Genomic DNA, 10556 nt, shown 5'->3' on the forward strand with positions numbered 1-10556 from the left:
TGATTGAAATCTTCTATAAGCAAGGGAATATCTAGGAAAGTACAACTCCTATTATTTTGGAAGCCAACATTAGCTGTTTATAGTTAAAAGATTTCTAATGCTGCTGAGTTTTATATTGTCATCAAAATTCTTATCATATAGAAAATGCTGTAGATAATGTCCAGAAGATTAACAAAGGTATTTAAGATTCCTTAAAATTAACTGATTTGAAAAGGGATTAATATACACAGAAGAAAAAGTACATTATTTCAGATTTAAATTGTGTATTGGAACTAAAATTATTGCCATATGGTTCCTTAAAGTTAATCACAGCTACTATCAATTATTTGCCAAGTTTCATTGCTTAAACATATGAAGAATATAGTTACACTGTGCTGGAGATGCCAACAAATTTGAGTTATAGCCCTAAGGGCCAGGAAATCCAATTTTGAATAAAATGTTACATTAAATTAGGTTCTGCTCACTGTCATTTAATTTTTTTTTATTATTTTTTTGGGGGTACACCAAGTTCAATCATCTGTTTTTATACACATATCCCCGTATTCCCTCCCTTCCTTGACTCCCCCCACCTCGAGTCCCCCCCACCCTCCATGCCCCATTCCTCTAAGGCATCTTCCATCCTCGAGTTGGACTCCCTTTGTTATACAACAACTTCCCACTGACTATCTATTTTACAGTTGGTAGTATATATATGTCTGTGCTACTCTCTCGCTTCGTCTCAGCTTCCCCTTCACCCCCCGCCCCCTCCCATACCTCGAGTTCTCCAGTCCATTCTCTGTATCTGCGTCCTTGTTCTTGCCACTGAGTTCATCAGTACCATTTTTAGATTCCGTATATGTGAGTTAGCATACAATATTTGTCTTTTTCTTTCTGACTCACTTCACTCTGTATGACAGATTGTAGTTCTATCCACCTCATTACATATAGCTCCATCTCATCCCTTTTTATAGCTGAGTAATATTCCATTTTATATATATGCCACATCTTCTGTATCCATTCATTTGTTGATGGGCATTTAGGTTGCTTCCATGTCCTGGCTATTGTAAATAGTGCTGCAATAAACATTATGGTACAAGTTTCTTTTGGGATTATGGTTTTCTTTGGGTATATGCCCAGGAGTGGGATTACTGGATCATATGGTAGTTCTATTTGTAGTTTTTTAAGGAACCTCCAAATTGTTTTCCAGAGTGGCTGTACCAACTTACAGTCCCACCAACAGTGCAAGAGAGTTCCCTTTTCTCCACACCCTCTCCAACATTTGTGGTTTCCAGATTTGGTGATGATGGCCATTCTGATTGGTGTGAGGTGATACCTCATTGTGGCTTTGACTTGCATTTCTCTGATGATGAGTGATGTTGAGCATCTTTTCATGTGTTTGTTGGCCATCTGTATGTCTCCTTTGGAGAAATGTCTATTTAGGTCTTCTGCCCATTTGTGGATTGGGTTATTTGCTTTTTTAGTTTTAAGCTGCATGAGCTGCTTGTATATTTTGGAGGTTAATCCTTTGTCTGTTGTTTCATAGGCAATTATTTCTTCCCATTCTGAGGGTTGCCTTTTAGTCTTGTTTATGGTTTCTTTCGCTGTGCAAAAGCTTTTAAGTTTCATGAGGTCCCATTCATTTATTCTTGATTTTATTTCCATGATTCTAGGAGGTGGGTCAAAAAGGATCTTGCTTTGATGGATGTCATAGAGTGTTCTGCCTATGTTTTCCTCTAGGAGTTTGATAGTGTCTGGCCTTACATGTAGGTCTTTAATCCATTTGGAGTTTATTTTTGTGTATGGTATTAGGAAGTGTTCTAATTTCATTCTTTGACATGTTGCTGTCCAATTTTCCCAGCACCACTTATTGAAGAGGCTGTCTTTTTTCCATTGTATATTCGTGCCTCCTTTGTCAAAGATAAGGTGCCCATATGTGTTTGGGCTTACTTCTGAGTTCTCTATTCTATTCCATTGATCTTCCTTTCTATTTTTGTGCCAGTACCATACTGTCTTGATCACTATGGCCTTGTAGAAAACTTTGAAGTCAGGAAGTCTGATTCCACCAACTCCATTTTTCCTTCCCAAGATTGCTTTGGTTATTCAGGGTCTTCTGAGTTTCCATACAAATCATAAGATTTCTTGCTCTAGTTCTGTGAAAAATGCCATTGGTAATTTGATCGGGAATGCATTGAATCTGTAAATTGTTTTGGGTAGTACAGTCATTTTCATGATGTTGATTCTTCCAATCCAGGAACATGGTATGTCCCTCCATCTGTTTGTGTCGTCTTTGATTTCTTTCATCAATGTCTTAAAGTTTTCTGCATACAGATCTTTTGCCTCCTTAGGCAGGTTTATTCCTAGGTATTTTATTCTTTTGGTTGCAATGGTGAATGGGAGAGTTTCCTTAATTTCTCTTTCTGCTGTTTCGTTGTTAGTGTATAGGAATGCAAGAGATTTCTGTGCATTAATTGTGTATCCTGCTACTTGACTAAACTCATCAATGAGTGCTAGCAGTTTTCTGGTAGAGTCTTTCGGGTTTTCTATATATAATATGTCATCTGCAAAGAGGGACAATTTTACTTCTTCTTTTCCAATTTGGATTCCTTTTATTTCTTTTTCTTCTCTGATTGCTGTGGCTAAAACTTCCAAAACTATGTTGAATAATAGTGGTGAGAGTGGACACCCTTGCCTTGTTCCTGTTCTTAGAGGGAATTCTTCCAGTTTTTCCCCACTGAGAACGATGTTGGCTTTTGGTTTCTCATATATGGCTTTTATTATGCTGAGGTAATTTCCTTCTATGCCCATTTTCTGGAGAGCTTTTATCATAAATGGATGTTGAACTTTGTCAAAAGCTTTTTCTGCATCTATTGAGATGATCATATGGTTTTTATCCTTCAATTTGTTGATATGATGTATCACGTTGATTGATTTGCGTATATTGAAGAATCCTTGCATCCCAGGGTTAAACCCCACTTGATCATGGTGTATGATGTTTTTAATGTGCTGTTGGAGTCTGTTAGCTAGTATTTTGTTGAGGATTTTTGCATCTATATTCATCAGTGATATTGGTCTGTAGTTTTCTTTCTTTGTGACATCTTTGCCTAGTTTTGGTATCAGGGTGATGGTAGCCTCGTAGAATGAGTTTGGGAGTGCTCCGCCTTCTGCACTATTTTGGAAGAGTTTGAGAAGGATAGGTGTTAGCTCTTCTTGAAATGTTTGATAGAATTCGCCTGTGAACCCATCTGGTCCTGGGCTTTTGTGTGTTGGGAGATGTTTAATCACTGCCTCAATTTCCATACTTGTGATTGGTCTGTTCATGGTTTCTATTTCTTCCTGGTTCAGTCCTGGAAGATTGTATTTTTCTAAGAATGTATCCATTTCTTCCAGGTTATCCAATTGATTGGCATATAGTTGCTTGTAGTAGTCTCTCATGATCTTTTGTATTTCTGAGGTGTCCGTTGTGACTTCTCCTTTTTCATTTCTAATTCTGTTGATTTGCATCTTCTCCCTTTTTTTCTTGATGAGTCTGGCTAATGGTTTATCAATTTTGTTCATCTTCTCAAAGAACCAGCTTTTAGTTTTATTTATTTTTCTTATGGTTTCTTTCCTTTCTTTTTCATTTATTTCTGCTCTGATCTTTATGATTTCTTTCCTTCTGCTCACTTTGGGGTTTCTTTGTTCTTCTTTTTCTAATTGTTTTAGGTGTAAGGTTAGGTTGTTTAGTCGATCATTTTCTTGTTTCTTAAGGTAGGACTGTATTGCTATAAACTTCCTTCTTAGAACTGCTTTTGCTGCGTCCCATAGGTTTTGGGTTGTTGTGTTTTCATTGTTGTTTGTTTCTAGATATTTTTTGATTTCCTCTTTGATTTCTGTAGTGATTTCCGGACCCTCTGTTCAGCCGCGGATCGACGTCTGGGTCCGGGAACGCTGAGCTGCGCTGCGGACCCTCCGTATGTTTCTCACTCCCTCCCGTCTGCCACAGCTCCGCCGCTTCACCCTCTTTGAGCCCTCGTAGATGCCTCCCTACCGGCTATGTCGGGCTCCCCGCGGTCCTTTCTGGTGTCCGAGGCCGTCTGCTGGTGTTCAGCTGGTTCTCTGTGGGAATGACTGCGTCCTTCCGTGCATTCCCAATGCATCTGTGGAGAGGGATGCACTCCACGTCTCTCTACTTCGCCGCCATCTTTTCTCTCCTGTGATTTAAATTTTTAATTTCTCTCCCCAGTAGCCTAAACTTACTAGTTTGCCAAACATTCTTTGGTTTTGTTTATAGACAATTTATCTTAGATTTTTGTTATTTTGAATCACATTCCTCCTTAAATATAATGCCTAAAATGAACAAAAGGCCACACTCATTTTATTTATTTTATTTTTTTATTTTTTTGGTTATGGCATTTTTTAAAATTTTCATTTTATATTGGAGTGTAGCTGATTTACAATATTGTATTAGTTTCAGTTGTACAGTAAAGCAATTCAGTTATACACATACATATATCCATTCTTTTCCAGATTTTTTCCCATATAGGTTATTGCAGAATATTGAAGACCACACTCATTTTAACATTCAATGATAATAATATTAACCCATCTTAACCCACTTCTATTTAGATTTAACATAGTGACTTAATTGGGGGATGAAGTTTCATTTATTTTCCTAAATAAGCTTAATTTAATTTATTTTTCTTGGATAAAAAATGTGCGGTGGCAACAGCTGGAGCCTGGGTCCTCTACATTGAGACTGTCTGTGGGTCTTTACAAGATGGTCAGTGAATTCCTGATAGGGAGGGTTGGTGAGCACAGACTCTTTACAGAGGTTGTGATGAGATAGCTGTAGGTCTTGGAGATGGCATGGAACGTGGACTTGGTGAAGTTGTACAGGGTGGCCCTGCAGCCCCTGGCTGAGATGTAGCAGTCAAGGATACCAGCCATCAACAGCAACTTCTTGGGCATAGGGGCTGAGACTATGCCAACGCCCCCAGGGGTGGGGAAGAGATGTACCAGCACAGAGCCACAGCATTGGGTCATCTTGCAAGAGTTGGTGCAGCATTTGCCAATCTTGTTTCCCCACTAACTTGTTGCAAGGAGACTATGAGACCTTGGCCAGAATAATGGCCCCATAAATTTCAGGGGCTTCCTCTTTGGAGCACTTAACACCCAGACTGACATATTGTTGTAATCCTCGATGGTGATAAATGCCTTGAACCTGGTCTGCTAGCCAGTGCGGATCTGTTTTTGCACAGGTATACTCTTCAGAATCTCCTTGAGGAACACTTGCAGGAAAAAGTCAGTGATTTCAGATTCCTTGATGGGCAGGGAGAGGATATCTCCTCCAGGGACTAAAAGGTACCTGTGTAGATTTCATGGAAAGAGTGTGTTTTTAAACAAGAAAGAAAATTAAGTCTATTCTTACATTTATAAAAGTAGGATTTCTGAGCCATACATGTAGGAATTGCTATTTGTTGACATGTCTTGCAAGAGTAGCCCAGTGTCAAAACATTGGGAAAGTCAAGCAAGTAATTAGAATCTTGTCACAGTAGCTAAACTTTCATACTATTCTGAACACAGGGGTAGAGAAAGCTTCAAATTTTATATTAATAAGTTAGATCATAGAATCTGTACAATCTCCAGCATTTATTTATTTAAATTTAACTCTTTTGACAAACACACACATGCACACACACATACATTACTTCAATAAACACATACTGGAAAATGAGAAATGAGGAATTGAATAAGAAAATAAATTACTTATTTCAATAAATGCAAGAAAGAATATTTAGAAGTGAAGAATCAAGTGTATAGGTCATTGGATAAGAAGGGGTTCAGATGACATTCATTCTTGAGTTTGAATGAGTGGCAAATAGTGATATATCTATTAGAATTGTTAGACCAAGGCAATAGATAAGTATCTTCAGACTAATTGTGATAAAGCTATATTAGCTCTTTAGGCTCTCACTAGTTGTGCCAAAGATCACAAGCAAAATGAGATACAACCACTGGCCTATGTTCAATCTTAATAAAATGACAGTATTTCCATTCAGCCAATGTGGGGCTAGAGGGCCAATTTTGGATTAGGCAGAACATTAAAAGGAAGACAAAGGAACATACTTCATTTTTTTAAAGTAACAAACTGATGAAGGCTGAGATATCTTGAACCAAGATGTCCTAATGCACCAGATCTCCCTGAATACAGAATTATTTGCAGTAGATTATTTCAGTGAACGTAGAAGTAGAATACCTAGATTTCTCATGCAAGATTCTTGTTCCAGAAGAGAGTTCTGAGCTAGAAAAATATTGATCACTTGGTCATTAGCAAATAATACATTTTCTATAAATAATCACCGGCTCAAACCTAGCCGTAATTTGTTACAATTTCTTTCGGAGGACTTCAGAATTTGCTGATATTATCATTGCATATAGATTTGTATATAGCCATGTTACACTGTCACAAGTAAGAAATCAATATTGATACATTATTATAAAGTAAACTTTATAATGTGCTTATATTTCACCAGTTTTTCCATTCATTTCCCTTCTCTGTTCCAGAATTCAATTGAGGACACCACATTGCACTCATTCATCGTCTCCTTAGCTTCCCCTGGTCTATGATGATTTCTTAGGTTTTCTTCTTTTTGATGACCGTGGTGGTTTTGAGTTCTGGTCAGGTATATTGTCCTTCACTTTGGATTTGTCTAATGTTTTTCTCATTATTAGACAGGTGTTAGGGGGGTTGGGGAAAGAATAGAGAGGGAGTGCCCTTTTCATTACCCCCATCAATAGATATGTCAGCCACATAACACTATCAGTGATGTCAAACTTGATCACTTAGTTAATGTAGTGTTTACCAGTTTTCTCTACAGTACAGTAACTATTTTTTTTTTTTCTTTTTGATATTCTTTTTTGCAGCACCAAGCTATTAAGTTCTGCCCACACTCAGGGTAGAAGATTAAGCTCTGCCTCCTGGAGGTGGATCGTTTCTCTTTCTCTGTTTCTTTCTGCCTCTCTTTGCAGATAGTTAGATATAGAGAGATAAATACTAATATAGATAAAATTATACATATACTTATAAAAGTTTTATATATATGGTTGCCATAACAAAGTACCACAGACTGGGTGGCTTAAACAACAGAAATGTATTTTCTCACAGTTCTAGAGGCTGGAACTCCAAGGTCAAGGTGCTGGTGCTGGCAGGGTTGGTTTCCCCTGAGGAGGTCTCTCTCCTTGGCCTGCACAGAGCCACCTTCTTGCTGCCTATTTATATGGTTGTTCCTCTGTGCCCCCATGTCCCTGGTATCCTTCTCTGTGTATCTTAATCTCCTTCTTCTTTTCCTTTTTTTTTTTTTTTTTGTTAAACAAAGTCAGATTGAATTAAGGTCCACACTAAAGTGTTCATTTTAATTTAATGAAATGTATTTGAATATCCCACCCCCAAATACACCTCTTTGACATGGAGATAAAGCCATTTGAGCACTGGCAGATGCAGCAAAAGTTATTTACCTCTCCTTAACTATCTAAAAATAAATTATAAATGTCTCCTTTTATAAAACAAATTTACATTTATAAAGAAAGTTTATATTTGTAAAGATATCTCTATACCAGGAAAACAGCTAATCTAGGAACTATTCATATCATCTGAGAGACTTTTATCTGAATAACAAGACAACCTTTATTTCCCATAGATTTCCTCCCCTCACCCTCCTGCAATTTGCTTTCTCAGCTCAGAAGCCCAAACTTTCATTTCCATTTGTTTAGAATAAAACAGTATATAAACTGGCTGTCTCCTTGAGCTACATTTTACTTTGCATACTCCCATGAGAATCTATATAAATAACATTGTTTTTCTTTTGTTAATCTGTTATCAGTTTGATTCATTAGCCACAGCCATTGGTTTTAAGTGGATAGAGGAAGAGCTTTTCTTTTCTTCCCCTACATTAATCACCTTTTTAAAGGCCTTATTTATAAATACAGTCACATTCCGAGGTGCTAGGATGTCAACATATGAATTTTGGAGAGACACAATTCAGCCCATAACACTCTGTCTCTATCATGTGGAATTCTTCTGCAAGAAAAATGTTTTCCTTCTCTATTTATTCAATCAATCATTTTTTCACATTATTAGGGATTCAACATGTAACATATTTAAGTTACAATCCAGGACTACATTATTTATGTGTTGCTCAAATTTTTCCAGCGTGGGAACTCTTTCAGATTGTCTCCAGTATCTCTTTCAATGCCTTCATTCTTTATAAAAATTTTTTTGAGCACTTCCTTACTTTCAGATGCTAGATGAGCCTCCAAGCTCATTTTCCATTTCCCTTGCTCCAGCCCTAGAATCAGCCATTTCTCATAGGAGTCCTGGTTCCTTTCAGAGGAGAAGATCTCTTCTCATCATTCAGATCACACCTCCCTCTCAAAGAGGTCTTCCAGGGGTATCTGAAGTTCCCTTCTTCTGGACTCCCAGCATTACCATTATAGGCCCTGGTGCTATTTTTCTTAGTAATCCAAAGTCATTTAAAACCACCTTGTTGGGGGTTTTATATTTATTATTTTATTGTCTGTGTTCCTCTAAGGCAGCAGTCCCCAACCTTTTTGACATCAGGGACTGGTTTCATGGAAGACAATTTTTCCACGCACCAGGGGTGGTGGGGGTGGGGGTGGTTTGGGGATGATTCAAGCGCATTACACTTATTGTGCACTTTATTTCTATTATTATTACATTTTTATATATAATGAAATAATTGTACAACTCACCATAATGCAGAATCAGTGGGAGCCCTGAGCTTGTTTTCACTTGCCACTCACAGATAGGGTGTTGATATGAGTCTGCAAGCAATTGATTTATTATGGTCTCTGTACAGTCAAACCTCTCTGCTAATGATAATTTGTACTTGCAGCTGCTCCCCAGATCATCAGGCATTCGATTCTCATAAGGAGCGCGCAGCCTAGATCCCTCGCATGCGCAGTTCTCAGTAGAGTCTGCTCTCCTGTGAGAATCTAAAGCCGCCGCTGATCTGGCAGGAGATAGAGCTCAGATGGTAATGTGAGGGATGGGGAGAGGCTGTAAATACAGATGAAGCTTTGTTTGCTTGCCTGTATCTCACCTCCAGCTGTGTGTCGCAGTTCTAACAGGCCATGGACGGGTACAGGTCTGTGGCCCATGGGTCGGCCACCCCTACTCTAAGGAATAAACTGCATGAGAACAGAAACATTATTTTGGTCTCCATTCAAACTGCAGTGCTCACAAGAGGACCTGTCTCATAAAAGGAATTTTCATGAAAAGGAATTAATGATTTATTTGGAAGTTACCTCAGGTTCAATATGGTTGCATTTCTTCTATCATTCTTTAAAAGTGATTCCATAGGTCAAGATAGGCTAGGTCAAGGTGCAATAACTAGCTTCAGGGTTTGAGTGACTTAACAAAAGGTTTTTTGTTTGTTTGATCTAGGCTGTTTCAATTATATGACTCCATACCAAATTGTGCTCCACAGTTATTAAGTATGGAGAGAAATAAGGTATATCAGCTAAAATCATGTTTCATTGACAAAGCAAATCACATAATTTCAAAGGAGCATGAAAGGCTAAGCTGTCTGGAGAAAAGGAAACATGATTATTAACTAGTACTAATGAATATACATTTTACTGTTTGTTTAACATTTGTGATTTCTTTGAGACAGAAATGGTCTTAATTTTTTTAAAGGTCTCCAAATGACCTTACATATAATAACCATTCAACTATTTCCTTTTCTTTTTTTAACTTAATTTTAATTCTTGTCATTTTTTCCCAGGTTTTGAAGCTGGTGTTTGCAACTAAAATTAGAATTATGAACACCTTTAAATAATGCCCTTAAAGACATCTAGGATATATGAGTGGGTCTGCTTAATCAACAGCAAAAATCAGGGTTCTCAATAATATAATAAAAGTTAAGACAGGGAATGAAACTTCTCATGGCTCAGTGAACTGATAATATGATGGAACGATAAGAGAAATACATCATCAGTTTCCTGGCTATTAACATGTTTTTAGTGTTAGGATGTCAAATGATATTATGTCAAGGAAAGGAAGGCTTTGTGATCAAAAAGTTAGGAAAATTTTAGTTTAAATAAAATCAATTAAAAATTAACATATTTATTAACTGCTGAACTTCTTAGAATTCCCATTATGTTAAATGCATTCTATGAATTTTCTAAAAGATATTTAATATATGGTATCTGCTACATTATTTGAAGGCAGATATAGTTTTGGTCCAGGAATAAAAGGGCCAAAAACAAAGCTTTGTAGTACAGGGAGTATATCTGGAAAGTCATCACAGAGAACAGGATTGAGGGAAAGGGAATGAAAGAAAAACATTACAAAGATGGGTTACTGAATTGGTCATTGCAATGGTTGACTAGTATTAGATCTTTCCTGTGACCTCTTGAAGAGTCTTATAAAATGCATCTTAGAACTGGCCACCTGAGACATGAAAGGGGGAAGATTTATCCACCCAACACCTGTTCCCAATAGGTCAGTGATGGCTCCATGGGGGTTAATTGCTTTCATGTCTGGGTTCACATGTTTGAATGTTAGGTTGGCTTCTAAC

The 10556-nt window shown here is 37.5% G+C and overlaps 1 pseudogene; it reads right to left on the reverse strand.

Annotated features, from left to right (window-relative positions):
* Window positions 1-4640: 4640 nt before the first annotated feature.
* Window positions 4641-9135, reverse strand: LOC130829881 (40S ribosomal protein S2-like; annotated as a pseudogene).
* Between the last annotated feature and the right edge of the window lie 1421 nt (window positions 9136-10556).

The sequence above is a fragment of the Hippopotamus amphibius genome, chromosome 10, assembly GCF_030028045.1.
Source record: "Hippopotamus amphibius kiboko isolate mHipAmp2 chromosome 10, mHipAmp2.hap2, whole genome shotgun sequence".
NCBI classification, from domain to species: Eukaryota; Metazoa; Chordata; class Mammalia; order Artiodactyla; family Hippopotamidae; genus Hippopotamus; species Hippopotamus amphibius.